This window comes from Sinocyclocheilus anshuiensis, unplaced genomic scaffold, assembly GCF_001515605.1.
Source record: "Sinocyclocheilus anshuiensis isolate Anshui unplaced genomic scaffold, SAMN03320099.WGS_v1.1 scaffold476, whole genome shotgun sequence".
NCBI classification, from domain to species: domain Eukaryota; kingdom Metazoa; phylum Chordata; class Actinopteri; order Cypriniformes; family Cyprinidae; genus Sinocyclocheilus; species Sinocyclocheilus anshuiensis.
In genome coordinates, this window is record NW_015554139.1 from 1600322 (window position 1) to 1617545 (window position 17224).

Here is a 17224-nt window from a genome sequence, read left to right on the forward strand (position 1 = left end):
AGAGAGAGAGAGAGAAAATAATACTTATATTTGGCAACAATGCATTCAATTGATCAAAAGACTTGCACACTGTTGCAGAAGATTTCTATTTCAAATTAATACTGTTTTTTTTTACTTTTCACCAAAGAATACTAAAAAAATGTGTCAGTTTCCACCTAAAATATTAACGAGCACAACTGTTTCCAACTCTGCTAATAATAATAAATGATTCTTGAGCAGCAAATCAGCATATCAGAATGATTTCTAAAGGATCATGTGACATTGAAGACTGGAGTAATGATGCTGAAAATGTAGCTTTACCATATATTAAATTATATTCAAATAGAAAACTGTTATTTTACATTGTAATGATATTTCACAATATTGCTGTTTTTTTCTGAATTTTGATAAAATAAATGGAGCCTTGGTGAGCATAAGACACTTTTCAAAAACAATAAAAAAATCTTACCAATTCACAAACTTTTTAACGGTAGTATAGAACAAGTATTGTCTGGACAGCAAATGTGCAGCTAAGCTTAAAGAAAAGAAAAGAAAAGAAAAGAAAAGAAAAGAAAAGAAAAAAAAATATGTATAATGTATATATATTATACAGCGAGCTTGTTATAAAGTCTTTTAAAAAGTCAAAAACAGTCCAGTTTAATTCTATTGATCAGAAAAATGTTGAAAATGGTCATAAAAACTAAATTATAGCTGTTTTGAGGAAGAAAAAAAACTTTCACTCAGGAAGAAAATGTTTTACAAATATATAACATGACATGAGCCCTTTAAACTGTCAAACAAGATTAATGTATTTATACAGTTTGGACAAGCCTGTCGACTATCTGCTTGAAACAACAGCCGATTTATCCTAAGTCATTTATAGTTGCCAGTGACAAGAGTTTTGACATTGACAGATGTTTGAAAATAAAATTAACCATGGGGTTGAAAGTAGGGAAAGATATGTTGCCGCAATGATTACGCCCATTAAGACACATTACTAGGCATAGACTGTTGTCTTAACCTCTCCTTCAAGACAAAGTTTAATAGATAATATCTAAGCAATTACTGGAATGAAGTGGGGAGGTGGGAAAGCATTTGTACTGGAGGAGGAAATGAGGAGAGGAGAAGAAAGAAGCGTTTTGAGGAATCGAGGGATGAGGTTAATCCTGTCAGGGGGATTGTAGTGGGTCGAGCTTATTAACCACCTACCACAATAAAAAAAACAAAACGCATTCGGTGCATCTTATGTAATCTTAGAAACCTCTCTTGCTATTTCTCTCTGGACTCTCATCATTAATAAGTGGTGTGAAGAAAACATAAACCTAATGAGACATAGACGCATGTGGGGGGAGAGGGGCCTCTATATCTCTGCAATTACGTTCACAGTCCCCTAGATACACAAGCAGAGCCTTTTGTAGTGGCCCAGAGGGAAATGAAACACAACTGATCAAACTTTCCACCTGGTCCCCAAGCAAAACAGATCTGAATCAGAACCGCATGCATTATACATACAAGCAGACAGACACAAACGTGGTGTCTTGTATTAAAATCTGAAGACATAAGTGCTGTTGGGAAAAGAGCGACAAGCTTTTGCAATTTGTTCTTCTTAACAGACTGTGCAGCCGGAAGCAATGGCTGTCCAAACATCGTAATCCAGCGTGCTCTCTTACAAGCAAAACTCATTAAAGTTGGCTTCTGTGTAACAAGTGGCCAAAATATGCATGATTAGCAAAAAAGAAAAACAACAAATGTGTATAGAGTGAAACTAGATTTTACATTTTGTGAATTGTGCTTGCTTTATGAAAAAGAAGTGTGCTTAATTGGACTGAATGTGCACTTGTAGTGTACTTAAGTATATTTTATAAAAACTATTTGCATGTAATATTAATGAAATAAAAGGCCACGTAAGTGCACTAGAAGAGAGTACACGTTCACGGGTGTTTCTTAACAAACTTAAGTGCACTCAATGTCAAATGTTTACTTTAAAGTAATTTTTTTTAATTCATTATGTTTTAATAATCTTTTGTCATGCTTTATTTTGATATTTTGAATAACATTCTAAAGCACATGTAAAGCACATGTAAATTATAATTTAAACTGTGGTGTTTTATTCAATATTACATTTAAAGTCAATATATTTAAATGTACTGATTTGCAACTTTTTTACAAATGTGTAATTACAAATATATTTAAATACATGACATACAGGTTTTCACAGAAATGTCAATAAACTATATTTTTGTTTAGTTTAAATGCTTGTCAGTACATTCGGCAGTTCACTTTAACCATATTTCAAAGACAATTGAAGTAATGAATGAAATTACATATAAAGATGTACTGTAAGTCCTGTTGTGTACTCAAAGTTTTTCTCCAAAAGTTTGTGAACCCATAGGTATGCTTTAAATTGACTAGTTATATAGTCCTAATCCACTTTTTAGTTTATGAAAGTACACTATGAAGTATACTCTTAGTAAACTACAAATTTTTTTTATGTACTAGTTTTTTTGTGTAAGTTCTAGTTATTTTTAGGGAATTAATATTGCCTTAAAGGGGAGGTCTAATGCTATTTCATTCATTCTGATTTATTTACACTGTTAAAGAGTTGTGTTCTCATGCTAAACATGGTCAAAGTTTAAAAAAAAAAATGCGTTGGACGTATGACAGAGTATTTCTGTGCCAAATACACTCCTTAAGGGTTCGTATAAGGGTGGAATTCCTTGTATGGGCACTTCTCCAGGAAGAGCGTGCACACACATGAACCAGGGGTGCGTTTCCCAAAAGCATCATTTGGCAACTATGGTCGCAAATTCCATTGTTACCAACATAGTTCAACGGTTTGGTGTTTCCCAAAACCATAGCTCAAACGAACATTCGCAAATAGCGTCACAAACTTTTGCACAAGCTCTTGACCTGTGGTTACAAGCATAGTTTCTTGCTTGTATGACATATGGACTTAATTAAATTATGCTCTTGGGCTCAATAAACAAGCTAAAATGTAGTACAATCTAAATATATATATATATATATATATATACTGTATACTGTATATATAAATTTTTTTTTTGCACATCATCAGTAAGCAGTGTCTTTGAAGGCTGTGCATGTGTATGAATGGAATCCCCTGAGTATGACGTAAGAGGGAACTAGCAATGCATCAAATGTCAAATAAAGCAAAATGACAGGGAACAAAAAATTGTAAATTAGTCATCAGGTGCCATATTAAATAGAGCAGCAACTCAGAGATCGCTAATCAATTAAATAGCAGGAGTTATTTCTCCACCACATACGTGTGACTTCATTAACAGTGGCCCTATATTGTTGAAATAATGTGGTTCAACAGTGGATGCAGTTTGTTTCTCCGGGGCAGCAGCGGAGTTGTGCAAATGTATTTGTTTGTTCCTGGCAGTTCGGTGACGAATGTTTTATAAACAAATTAAATAAAATTTGAGTCAATAAAGTTTTTGTTCCTGTTTTATTTATATCAATGTCACAGCTTGCAGACGATCGCTACACAAAAGCCGCGCATGCTCGTGACTCTTTAGCTCCGCCCACGGCACGCCTCCAGTAGCTCGACTGTTTTCTGAGAGAAGCGCTATATCTTTCTTTTACAAAATGAAAGACTCTTCGGAGATATGAAGGATGCAATACTACTCTATAGGTCCTCGAGATTAACATGAGATTGGCAGAAACTGTGTGTGTTATGTCCCCTTTAAATACAAAATCAGTAGATATTTTTGCTAAGATGTCCCGAGTAGTTTATAATGTACTGCTATGCAATTGCCAATGTACTCTGGGTGGTTGCTTATTGTCTCCAAAATATTATTGTCCCTAGATATAACTTGGGATCCTCTATAAATGTTCGTCTGCCATGTCAAATGTTTAACCACTTAGAAAAATGTAATAGCACATCTCCTCAACAAGCCACACAATTTCAACCATTCATATCCGTTCATGACTGTTAAACTTTTCTTGCAAGAAAATAAATATTCATAAATGGGGTGTGAGTTGCATGCAAAGTTTAATACTTAGAGTTAGAGGTACTCTTAACACTGAGTATAAGCAATAGCAATGATGCTTGCTGTAGCAAGCACTACCAATAAATGAGTAAATTAGGATTTTTAGCAAGCCAACTCTGTAGCCAAGAACAATACAGAGGAAAACCAGACTTCTACAGATAGTGATAAAGTCTTTACTAGTCACAGTTTAAGATTAAACTGCACTCGTGGACTGTTAGAGAAATAAAGCTCTCCAGCAGCACAGGGTTAAATTAGAGAGCCTGCTGTGTTAGATGGCTGTTATTACCTTGTTTTGTCTAGAGGGAAGTGAGCGGTGTCTTCTCTTGAGCTTGTTTTTGAAGAGCTCTCTGTGTTTACATTATCTGCTATCAGGTAGCATGTTCGAAGGCTGGTGTTTATGCCTTTAAAGTGTTGGTGCTGTTTGAAGTTCCCTCAGGATAGCTTGAGATGCTGAGAAGATGCTCGTCACACAACAGCACTTTGCAGCAGGGATTTAGTGAGTTGCTGTCTGCTTATGCAACTGTTCAGTGGAATTTCTCAATGTTTTGAGTTGTTATAATCACAGCTCTGATAGAACACCTAGGTTGCTTTTACAATACTTTTATATACATTTATATTTGATGATTAGGTTTAGGTAGACTCTATGTAAATCAGTTTCTTTGAAGATATTTGTGACATGTTTGGACACAAATGACACAATATTATATAATGCGATTCTGTCAAGATTATACATTTTTTTGTAAGATGTCTCTGTAATGTACACAAGCTTACTGGGAGTATACGTTTCCATTCATTTTTATTTTTATTTTTTAAAGACATTAATACTTTTATTTAGCAAGGATGCGTTAAATTGATCAAAAGTGACAGTAACAACATTTATAATGTTACAAAAGATTATTTTTCAAGAACAGCAAATCAGCATATTAGAATGATTTCTGAAAGATTACGTGACACTGATGACTGGAGTAATGATGCTGAAAATTCAGCTTTGCATCACAGGAATAAATTACTTTTTAATATATATTACAATAGAAAAAAATCATTTTAAATTGGAATGATATTGCACAATATTACTGTTTTTACTGTATTTTTCTTATCAAAAAAAAAATGCAGCCTTGGTGAACATAAGAGACTTCTTTCAAAAAGATTAAAAAGACCTTACTGACCCCAAACTACTGAATGGTATACACTAAAGGTTCAAAAATGGCGTTTTTGCACTGATGTCATACAAGAACATTTTTGGGTTCCCCAAAGAATCTTCTGGTAAACAGTCCTTAAAGAACCATTTTTTTTCTGTTATTTTACAAATTTAAGAAGCTTTTTTTCACTATAAAGAACCTTTTGTGCACTGAAAAGGTTTCAAGGATGTTAAAGGTTCTTTATAGAACTATAGATGCCAATAAAGAACCATTATTTTTAAGGAGTGTAGTGTATATTATATTTAACCCTTCTGTGCACTGCCCATAGAGTGACATTAATCTATGTGTGGAGGAATTTTTTTTTTAATCTAAAATATTATTATTATTATTAGTAGTAGTAGTAGTAGTATTTGCTTCCCTGTACTAAAGAGTGTTCTTTAGACTGTTTCTGAGTGCTTCAGTTTGCTTCAGTATGCTTTAGTTTTTGATGAGCTGAGAGATAACAGGAAATCTATTTTGTGTGTGTGTGTGTGTGTGTGTGTGTGTAAGACAAGTGTGAGACGAGAAATGCTTTTTTATACCTAGCTCCTTAGAAAATTATTTGCATTAAATACTTAACATAGTTGGACACCATGGACACATCTTGAGTATGCATTATGATTGGATGGTATAGAAGCATCCTGTTTTGATCCTGAATGACTGTATGACTGGGGAAGTCATGGCCTAATGGTTAGAGAGTGGGACTCGTAAACCAAAGGTTACGGGTTCGAGTCTTGTACCGGCAGGGATTGTAGGTGGGGGGAGTGAATGTACAGCACTCTCTCCCACCTTCAATACCACGACTGAGGTGCCCTTGAGCAAGGCACTGAACCCCCAACTGCTCCCTGGGCGCCGCAGCATAAATGGCTGCCCACTGCTCCGGGTGTGTGTTCACGGTGTGTGTGTGTTCACTGCTGTGTGTGTGCACTTTGGATGGGTTAAATGCAGAGCACTAATTCCGAGTATGGGTCACCATACTTGGCCACTTCACTTCACTTAAAACTTTTCTTGCAAGAAAATAAATATTCAAAAGACTTTTGTCTTATACCTTTATTGAAATAGAAAATTGCCACGACACTATGTGTTAGCTATCTCTTTTAAATAGCTAAATAAAATAACATTTAAACTGAAGCCACCCGGAGGTTTTGCAAGCCCTTTTAGCCGTGAATAGAGCACAGCACCTCGTACCCTATTGCATAAGTATATCCTACCCACCTGTTCACAAGCAAAATGAGTGCTTAGCATGGGTAATTTTAAGAGAGCAGAGACCAAACCTGGGAAGGAATTCTTGTGGGAACATCACTTTGTCAAAAAACCCAGGAGAGTACGAGAAGTGGTGGTATGCAGCTACTTCAAATAATCTGACAGAGTTTCTGTGGGACACATTCCAGAACCGTATCAAAGCACAAGGCGGGGGGCTGTGGGTCCTTTCATGGCTGAACTATGATGTTTTAGCATTCGTGCACTCTCATAACTCAGAATTTACATCTGTTTAAAGATATAGGTCAATATAAGGCAAATTCAATCATTTTACTTCTATAGTCTGGAAATCTCTAAGACACTTGAGTTTTGAATTCTCCTCCAATTCCATGTTAGCATTCAGAAAGAACTGTGAGGTTGTCAACTTTACATGAGCACAAAATATCAATCTGACTTGTGTTTACATTTAGACATTTAGTTTACTTTTTTTGTGTGGTTGCAGGTACAAGAGTGGATGATTAGATTATTTTTTTTTTTTTTTATGTTTTTGCATTTAATGGCTTAAATTGTCAAAAGATATAGGTTATAAGTCAGCCTTGCGCTAAATAGGCAGCATCATAGACGTAGTTAACATAAAATGGAATATTTCACACAATATTTGTGTGTGTCCTATATAATAATAATAATAATAATTCATTACATTTATATAGCGCTTTTCTAAGCACTCAAAGCGCTTTACATTGTGAGGGGGGATCTCCTCATCCACCACCATATAAATTAGAGTATTATCTTAGCAACATTAGATTCAAGGATCCATTTCAGGTGTTTATTAAGACAAGTGACAGGAAGGCAGCTCACTAGGTTTTTGAACAGAAACGTTACACTCCCTTTTAATATGCCAGTGAAGAGAAGAGCCAAGGCTTTATTAATTATCATAAGCAAATCTATCATTCTAGTTGTGCCTTACCATCCCACACAAAGGCTAGCAGCAATTTTATCAGTAAACACAACAGCAACATCTTTCAAGACTGTGGAAAAGTTACGTGCATGTTTTAAGAATACCCTCATTCTGCTCCCCTCAGGGCTTTTTTTTCCTTTTTTTTTGAGGGAGATCCTGCTGGGTTTCTCAAGAAGCACTTTCACCCTCTGAGCACATTTGCATACAAAGTGAAGAAAGAAACAACACAATTCACTCTGATTGCCTGCTCTTTCTCACTGGGGTTAATGCAGAACCTCAGGGGTTCAACAGATCCTCTTTTGAAACGTTCACCCTCTCACTCTATAGACTAGCTTTCAATTTACTGCCAGCATCTGCCATCCACAAACCGGCTACTCCTTGTAACTCAATCAGACTGCCGGGATGTTTGCTTCGGAGTCAATAAGTAATATGATTGCATCAGAGATCTTTTCAGCATGTCCTTTTCTGAAAACATCTCTGTTAGTCCTCTCAAACTGCCACATTGTGAAGTAATTTTGACCAACATACCAATCTATGGCTTGAATAATCAGGATTACTTGAAAACAAGATATCAAAATTAAATGACCATTGTAATACCACAGTGTTCTTTAGAATACTATGCTATATGAATGTGGTAATAATTTAGTGCCTTTTTTTTTTCAAATTTATGCCTTCTGTTGTCTGATTGATAGTTACTTTTTAGCAAGTAAAAGGCCTTTTAGCATAATTGTAAAAATGTCCACCTTTAGGTTGTCTTTTTGCTGAAATCTTAACTTGAATAACTTTTATATTTTAGTAATATTTCAAGATGAACATTTACTAGACTGAATTTATATTTACTTGATTATAAATGCATCGTGTGTGTGTGTGTGAAAATCATGTAAAAATCTGAGTATCAGCTATGATACATCAGGCTTTTGAGGTATGGCTTTTTGAGGATCTGTCATCAGGCTTTTTGCGGCTCTATCAATCATCATTGTATTGCATTACATTATATGTTTTGACTGTCTCAATAAATACTACAGAGCTTTGATCATAAGACTAACAATTTAAATATGATTTTATTAAATATCATATTGGGAGACATTGAATGTCAACTGAACTTTATATGCATTTTATGTATGTAGTCTGTTATACTATTATTAAGGTATCAGAATTGTGTCCTTTTGGCCATATAAATATCAACAACTGCACCAAATTGCAATATATATATATACAGTATATATATATATATATATATATTAATATTGTAATGTACTGTAATGCATTAATATTGTAATGCATGTTTTAAGGGGTAAACTATTTTTAAAATTAGAAACAAAAACATAAATATCCACAAATGAATGGCCTGTTTATTGAATTGATCAGCCCTCTGTTTCTTCAAAAGCGTTGTATGAAAAGTCACGCTGCATGTACAGTTCTACAGCCCTGCTGTGCTCAGTCACCCTTCTGAACGCCTCCTACAGGGAGCACATGGATGCCTCCTCTGTGTTGGACTAACAGTGCAGTAGAGCTCAATACCTCCACAGGAGACTTGGCCACCTGGCTACATGCTTCTCTCTCCATGTTTCTGCTTCACAATTAGTCTTCTAGGCTCCCTGGATAAAGGGGCTCATCCTACTCTTTGCCTCTTCCTTGTACTCCCACTGTGCATCAATAGCGAAGGAACTGGGACTTCAGATTCCTCCACAGAAAGTTTGTATATCAGCTCGAACAATAAAACGCTTTGGGGCGCATTTTCCTTTGTTAGTGTTTCCAACAGAATGTGTCAGCATTTTGTCTATGTATGAAAAAATATTTTGACATATATTTGAAACAAATTGCATAGATTGATTATTAGTTTGAACTGTGATTGGTCAATCTAAGGTCTAAGGTGGTTCTTGGCCAAAATAACTAGCAAAATGGACAAAATGTATTGGTGATAGTCAAAACAGAATGTTCTATGAATATTCGAAACATAGTTTTGTTTTGTTTTTAATGTTTCAAAAAACATTTTCTTGGTTATACAAATGTTAAGGGAACATTCAATTGTACCATTTTGCACACATTATGAGAATGTTACTGTTGAATGTTCTCTGAACGTTCTGAAACAAATACTAATATTTACAAAACGTTAGACGATCATTCAGCTGAAACATTTCAGGAAAAAAGTTCCATGAATTACATATAAAAAAAATGTTTGTGCTAACATTTTGAGAACATTATTAAAAACCAGATAGATAACTTTATACTAAAGTTCTATTGATGTTATTGAAAGAACTTTTAGGAAACCGGAATGTTAGCCTGGGAAGTTCTGAGAACATTACCTGTTAACTGGGAACTGGCCAAAATCATTGAGATGACTGGGGGGAAAATGTCCCTATTTACCTGAATTAACCCCTATTACAAATCAGAATGTCAAATTTAATGTAAAATCACACAAGGAAAAATATAGATAATTTCACGTGTTTTTACTATATGGCTGTCTGGTAAAAGAATAAAAATACTAGGAATCAAAGGTGAGAGTCAAACCTCTACTGATTGATAAAGTGCACCTGACTATGAGGGGTGTTACACAAGCGGAGAACATAATGTTTGTTTAGTCTATGTTTGTCTTGGGCCATTCCAACATTTTATCTATGTCTAGTTCACCATTACCAAACTACACTGTGCTGGAAAAAATAATTCCCATAAGTCCAACATAACAGTGTGACTAAATATACATGTTTGCATTCAACAAGCCGCCTTTTCTCTCCCTTGATTTCTTTTATGTATCATGCCCATTAGCATTAGTTCTGTTTGTTATATGTAAAATGTAATATCCAATGACAAAATCAACGACTAATTCTTTATACAAAACATTTTTAACTAGAAAAGAGTTTTCCAGTTCAGCAAACTGTTAGGCTATTCAAAATCACAAAGGACTGGAAAGGTCATGGACATTTATTTATAGGTCCTTTTTTTTCCGGAGGTCCTTTATTATCAATATTAATATAATTGTATTTTAGAACTTGTAATCTAACTTATATGGTCAAAGATTTTCCGAAAACCTCAAGAAACGTAGGCCTACCTATGTGTAAGTATAGGTAAAAAAAAAAAACAAAAACAAACACACAATTTCGAGAATCGTCGCCCTTTTGTTTGTTTTTCTTTCTTTGAAAACCTTCAACAGTGGAGTCAGAGCCCCTCAAGCCCCCCCATAGTTCACAATATGACAATAATCAAGCGTAGCGTTAGTTCTGGCAGGTCACGTTAGTCAAGCTCGCATCAGCTGACTCTCAGCTGATCCCCATCAACCTATGGGAATACGACACCTATCTAAAGTATTCATATATAAGGTCCCGCAGTATTATCAGCAGTTTTCGCATTGCTCAATAGCTAATTACCCTCCTCCATCCCCAGTTAAAAAAGCGTACCTGTACCACTCGAGTCCTTTCTCGTAGTTGCGATCAAAAAAGTGCGGCTCCGCTCCCACCGCGCGGATATCAGGATGGAGGCGCAGAAACTCGAGCAGCGCGCGCGTCCCGCCCTTCTTCACCCCTATTATAATCGCTCGGGGCAACTTTTTGGTCTCGTTCAGGGCACCTGCTACTCCCGAGTCCTCGTCGTAAACAACATCGCCCTTATTTTCCTCCCAGCCGTCTCCTTTGCTGTCAGCATCACTCTCGTTGTTTAGTAAGTCCCTGCACTGCTCCTTTCTTCCATCATGAAGGTCGGTGTGGTGGAGCAGTAGCCCACACAGCAGTACAGCATGTACACCCACAGTGACAACATGATGCAGAAGACGAAAAGTTTGTTTTTCACCGGCTGAGTAGAGTGACAGTGCGGACTATATTCCATAGGACTCTCCTGTGTGTAATGTCAATGTCCTGTAGGGCATACTGGCAAAGTTACTTGCTCCTCCGCATAGGTCCCTGTAACATGCAGGCATCTCCGCGGGAGAGGAAAAAAAGGAGCATGAGTCCCCGGCAGATGTTGAATTCATTTCATTTTGGTGTCTGGACGGTGCCGGAGATGTAGGAAGTCACGGTTGTTATACTGGCACGAGCGCGTCTTTGCGCATCACTCCGTCGCCTCCCACTGGTTCATGTCATCTGAGTGAACGACGGGCAATGCACACTATTTAAAGAAAAGGGGCGTGTGATTGGGGGATTGGCCAATCGGAATACATGCCCAAGCCCTGAAGGCTTAAGTAGCCTATTATTTTTTAATCTTTTTTTTTTTTTTGACTGCAGTGTCTTTTTCTTGTTCTTCTTCTTCTTCTTCTTCTTCTTCTTCTTCTTCTTCTTCTTCTTCTTTTCTCAAAGTAGATTTTATTTTGAAAATAACTGTCACTTCTTTAATAAGCAGGAAGCAGGAACCTGGCACATGCTTATGACAACTTACCCCAATAAAAATGTGAAAAAGTGCTTGAAGAAAAAGATTGCAATTTAACAGGGGTTTCAACTACAAAACAGTTCAAAAGTTTGGGGTCGGTAAATTTATTTTTTTATGATTCTGAAAGAAGTCTCTTATGCTCACCAATACTGGATTTATTTGTTCAAAAATACAGTAAAAAGAGCAATATTGTGAACTATTATTACAATTTAAAATAATTGTTTTCTATTTGAGTATCTTAAAATGTACTTTATTTCTGTGATGGCATTATTACTTCAGTCTTCAGTCTTCAGTGTAACATGAGCCTTCAGAAATCATTCTAATATACTGATTTTCTACTCAAACATGCATTATTATCAATGTTGAGAACAATTCTGCTGCTTAATTTTTGTATTTCTATTTGTTTGCTTATTTATTTTTAACTCTTTACAGTGTATATAGTTTATAAAGGAATTTAATATGAAACAAAATGAAAGTTACAATAACTTTAAGAGCAATAAGAAATATGAGCCCACTCTCATCTTTCTCTGTTTTTTAACAAAATATTACAAGGATGTAAACACGAACATGCAATTTTGGTCATAATTGCTTTGACAATTACATTGGCAAATGTGCCTCTGAAAAGCAGAATGATGAATGACTTAAAGAAACACAAACCAATCCTTCATGCAATGAGCTGTGCAATAAAAATGAACAACAGTTCTGTTTGCTTGTTTAAGCGTTGTGAGAGAAATGACAGTCTTCTCACGGAGGATTCCCGATGCAGAATTGTTTAGACATGATTCCAGCAGATGTTTGTACTTCTCCCGCTGCTCATATCTCGCTCTTGGCTAGAAACATGTCACGGTGGCACCAAACACTTAGCATGAAAAGAGATGTAGGATATAGATGATGTTATTCTAGAGTAGGGAGGTAAAGTTAAAGAACTGTTGAATTTGAGAACTCACTTGCTTTTGTGTGTGTGTGTGTGTTTCTTCTTCTTCTTCTTCTTCTTCTTCTTCTTCTTTTCTCAAAGTAGATTTTATTTTGAAAATAACTGTCACTTCTTTAATAAGCAGGAAGCAGGAACCTGGCACATGCTTATGACAACTTACCCCAATAAAAATGTGAAAAAGTGCTTGAAGAAAAAGATTGCAATTTAACAGGGGTTTCAACTACAAAACAGTTCAAAAGTTTGGGGTCGGTAAATTTATTTTTTTATGATTCTGAAAGAAGTCTCTTATGCTCACCAATACTGGATTTATTTGTTCAAAAATACAGTAAAAAGAGCAATATTGTGAACTATTATTACAATTTAAAATAATTGTTTTCTATTTGAGTATCTTAAAATGTACTTTATTTCTGTGATGGCATTATTACTTCAGTCTTCAGTCTTCAGTGTAACATGAGCCTTCAGAAATCATTCTAATATACTGATTTTCTACTCAAACATGCATTATTATCAATGTTGAGAACAATTCTGCTGCTTAATTTTTGTATTTCTATTTGTTTGCTTATTTATTTTTAACTCTTTACAGTGTATATAGTTTATAAAGGAATTTAATATGAAACAAAATGAAAGTTACAATAACTTTAAGAGCAATAAGAAATATGAGCCCACTCTCATCTTTCTCTGTTTTTTAACAAAATATTACAAGGATGTAAACACGAACATGCAATTTTGGTCATAATTGCTTTGACAATTACATTGGCAAATGTGCCTCTGAAAAGCAGAATGATGAATGACTTAAAGAAACACAAACCAATCCTTCATGCAATGAGCTGTGCAATAAAAATGAACAACAGTTCTGTTTGCTTGTTTAAGCGTTGTGAGAGAAATGACAGTCTTCTCACGGAGGATTCCCGATGCAGAATTGTTTAGACATGATTCCAGCAGATGTTTGTACTTCTCCCGCTGCTCATATCTCGCTCTTGGCTAGAAACATGTCACGGTGGCACCAAACACTTAGCATGAAAAGAGATGTAGGATATAGATGATGTTATTCTAGAGTAGGGAGGTAAAGTTAAAGAACTGTTGAATTTGAGAACTCACTTGCTTTTGTGTGTGTGTGTGTGTGTGTGTGTGTGTGTGTGTGTGTGTGTGTGTGTGTGTGTGTGTGTGTGAGAGAGTTTGGCCTCAGGTCAGGGGCCTTGGACCTCCAGCACCTGTACCATTCTAGATTATCAGGATTACGCCAGAGCTGCCATGCCAGTCCACTAATCCCTTTATCTCATCTAGCACACGGTGTGTATGTGTGTGAGATGACTGTATCTGCACTTCCTGCATGCACTGCTGTCTGCAAAACACATTTGCTTCCTGTCAGGACAACCCCTCCACAAATAAAAAGTGACAAAACAAACACTTACACCTGTAATAAACACAAGCATAACAGACACAAAAAGATTTTTCAAAGTTGTAAATAAAATACTATTTCAGTCTTTCTACTGCAAAATTTCATGTTACTTGCTGTTTCTTTCCATTTAATTGTGAATTATACTAGTTATTAATTGTTTCTACACCATTCTTTTTCTCTGTGTGTTCATTTACAGTACATTTACAGTTAAGTGAGGACTGTGAAGTGGATCGAATGACAGTGTTCATTTCCAGGAAAGGAGTACAAGATCAGGACTGATGTGAAATGCTTGATTCAGGTCAGTAAATCCATTTATGCAATTCTGGCTTTGATACAAGACCCAGAATTTACACTGAACATTTAGTGGCAACCCAACACAGAGCTAAATTTTATTTAAAAAATTGTCTTTAAAATCAAACTTTGAAGTGTATTAATTTTTACAAAGAACTAATATCAGACAATGTGAAAAAATATTATACTCTTAAAAATAAAGGTTCCAAAAGGTTTTTTTTGTTGCAGTGATGTCAGAGAAGAACCATTTTTGGTTCCTCAAAGAACCTTTCAGTGAACAGTTCCGAAACACGATGTTTTTCGGGCCTGTGTCTTTAAATGCAAATGAGCTGCTTCTCCCCGCCCCCTTTTCCAGAATAGAGCTGCCATTACAGCTCGTACCTGCTAAAAACATCTGTTTTGGTTCTGATTGTCATGTTTATCACGCTGAAATCATGCGTTTTAAACCATATTAGTTTAAACTTCTGATATATGGTTTTCTGAGAGCACACATCTGAAGCACACGGACAGAAAGCGGCTGTCACAGCATGTGAGTACTAAACTAAGTTCTCATTCACACACAAGTTTACGTTAAAAACACACACGAGTTACAAAAACAGTCGTTTATGTCTGCGAAGGTAAACTGCTGGGAAATAAATCACGTTTATTTTAGGTCTGTGTGGCAGCAGCAATATACATGAAATAAATCAATAAATCCACTGCTCTCTTGTCTCCTCTGAGGCTGGGACTCTAAATAGTGTTCTGTGCTCGTCTGTGCAGCCAAAGACAGAACAGTTAGCATGTTTTGCTCAAACTTCCGCCATGGCATTAGAGCTGGTACACCGTTGTCGCTTGCGAAAACACAATAACGGCGCTGTGGGTGTAAATTTACAGATAAAGGGGCGGTAATATTATAATGAGATCCCTTTGCCACGTCACCAAGGGAGCGAAATCAGACGCGCTTGTTTTCTCAGACGCTTGCAGAAAAAGGCTTACCAAAACAAAGTTACTGCGTTAATCTTTTTCACGTTTCCTTGGTTGGTAGATGCACCGGGGACCTGATTATAGCACTTAAAACCTGGAAAAGTCAGATTTTCATGATATGTCACCTTTAAAAGACTAAAGGTTCTTTATTGGTATCTATATATATAAAACTTTCCATTGGACAAAAGCTTCATTTGATTATTAAATTGTTCTTCACACTATGAAAAAAAAATTGTTATTTTAAGAATTATTCATTGAAAAGTTCTTTGAGGAAGCCACATTTTTTCTTCTATGGCATTACTGGAGGAAAAAAACAACTTTTGAAACCTTTATTTTCTTTTTGAGTTCTTTTACCTGCATAGTTTTGTTCATGGTTTTTGAGGAAGGATGTCAAGCAATTTGTTCATGTTGGCACAGATTCTACCAAGTGCCTTAATACCCCAAGTTTGATCGGACATGTGGTAATAAAACATATGGAAAATGTTTTCTCCACCATTTTAAAAGTTGAAAAGCCTTTTTATTTTGCCATTAAAACTATGCTGGAACACGTAAGTTTAACTCTACTTTCACATTTAGTGTTGTTTTTCCATGCTGTCCATGACCCTACCAGAACAGATCTGCTATTGTCATATAGTTACTTTTTTATGTTCTGATAATTCTATTACATGCTGAAGAGTTTGACAACGTGGTAAAAATGCACACAAGGACATAGAGCAGCAGACAAAAGAAAAAAGTCATATATTCTGTGGTAGCGGTTTGCTCTTTGTGAGCACCTCCTTTTGATTTGATTGGCACTTCAAAGTAACTCTGTGACTAGAAGGGAGGGACACCGTGGTGGGAACAAAAGACACCTGAGGGGTGGGAGTGCAGAGATCTAGACCATAGACTGCTCCAGCATCCGGGAGACCATATGGGCAGATCAGTTTGGACCGTTATGCTTCATGATGCATAGACACACACACACACACACACACACACACACACACACCAGCCGCCTATGTGTTTTCAGAGAGATTTAGGAGCTGTTCGGTTGACACATCAAAGGATTCGTGGTCTTGTTCATCTCCCTCAATGGAATATCTGTAACTGTACCATGTTAACGTGATCCTCTGGTCTGTCATTAAATCACATACTAAAATCATTTCTACACCATTTGCAATGCCCTTCTATCATTTATGGCCAAAACACTGCATCCATAACATCGTCTGACTGCCGCCGGCAAGCCTTGCATGAAAATAATGTACTTAAGTGTTTCCACCCTTTTTGACCATTGAATTTCCATAACTTTTCCATTGTCATTCCACTGCCTTTACAGTCATTTGCGATTTAAGATTTGAATTTGAACTTCACAAATCATTCTGAATGGTTCACAAAACAAATCAGACATTCCTTTGATGAGTGATATTTTAGAGCTGAGCGTAACTAGAAAAATGTACATCATCCACACAAATTGTATTAATTTATTATTTTCATTATTTATTCTACAAATGTTATTCATTTTATGAATCCTAGAAAAAATACATTTAAAACCCCCTAAGTTTTTAATGTCAGTGGAAATTTCCTTACTTTTAAATGATACTCTTTGATATTTGATCTATAGCTTTCTCATGTCCTGTCTTGATCATTTTCCTTATATGTCATAATGTGTCTCTGACAACATCTGAGGCATTTTACATGTTTAATTTACCCATTTATATCAGTAAATTCTTACAGCATTATGAGTGACTCAGAACAGATGACAGCAAAGCAATTTGTGCCCTCATTAGCTGCCGTCTTCAGCAGGAGCACAAACAGCACAACAGGAAGAGCAGATTCCATTGACACTTATGACAGACTCATTAACTATGCAGAAAAGCAGATCAACGCACTGCTCAGGGTCCTTAAGTCACGCTCCAGAGTAATTTGCTCAGGCTAAGACTGTTTTAAATGTCTATAAATTCACACCGGCCT

General features: G+C 36.0%; 1 pseudogene; it reads right to left on the bottom strand.

Annotated features, from left to right (window-relative positions):
- The window catches only part of LOC107670525 (heparan sulfate glucosamine 3-O-sulfotransferase 3B1-like), a 16116-nt pseudogene extending 4672 nt beyond the window's left edge, over positions 1-11444 (bottom strand).
- Between the last annotated feature and the right edge of the window lie 5780 nt (positions 11445-17224).